Source organism: Protopterus annectens, chromosome 3.part1, assembly GCF_019279795.1.
Source record: "Protopterus annectens isolate FY-2018-M chromosome 3.part1, PAN1.0, whole genome shotgun sequence".
NCBI lineage: Eukaryota > Metazoa > Chordata > Ceratodontiformes > Protopteridae > Protopterus > Protopterus annectens.
In genome coordinates, this window is record NC_056732.1 from 631962339 (window position 1) to 631963319 (window position 981).

Sequence of the window (981 nt, forward strand, 5' to 3'; positions counted from 1 at the left end):
AGTACAAATAAAAATGTAGTGAACCAACCCAAGGCAGAGTATAATCATGTAAAAAAAGCACATCCAGTACATATAGTAAAACATTTTTGTTGTGAGCGCTTCCACAGTTTAACCAACTGCTTCATCAGACAAAATCATGAACCATCAACTGTTCTATTTAAAGGCCTTTAGACCCATAAGAGCATTGCAATCAATCAATTAAGATCATAGTTCAGTCAAGCCAAAGCCTCCCAACCCATTGCAAGCACAAATATGTTTATATTAAAACACAAATATATATATATATATATATATATATATATATATATATATATATATATATATAAAGAACATGTATAAAAACCACATAAAAAACACTAAAAATGCATAGAAGATATACATCTTCAAAATGTGACACTGAAATGCGAAAGTATACATATATGCATATATCACTATCATTCATAGAAACAATAAAATGTTGCAAATATAAAACTCCCTATTAAATTTATGTACTGGTCTGGTTCTGAGAACCGGTTTGATACAAACCTTATCATTCAGACCTCTGCCTCTGTTGGCTCTCATCCTAATTATCCAATTCAACTCCACTGTTTCCACTTTATTCCTAATATCCCCGCCTTGTTCATCAATTTGTACTACTTCCATTACTTAAATGTGTGTGTATCATTCTGTTGTGAAACATGTTTAGCTAATGCATTTGCAAGCATTAAATTATTGATATTATACACATGTTCTCTGATGTGATCACGCAACCTTCTGTCTGTTTTTCCTATATAGCGAGATAGACAGGTTTGACAGAAAGCTAAATACACTAAGTGACAAGTACTACAGTCTGCTATGGTCCTAAAAATCTAGTTGTTTCCTTGTATCAGTATGTATAAAACTCCCAGTTGTATCTATATATTCACACCAATTACACTTCGAGCAGGGAAAGGTCCCATAACTCAAAGTGGTGGTGAGTGGTCTCTCTACCTTTCTTGGGTA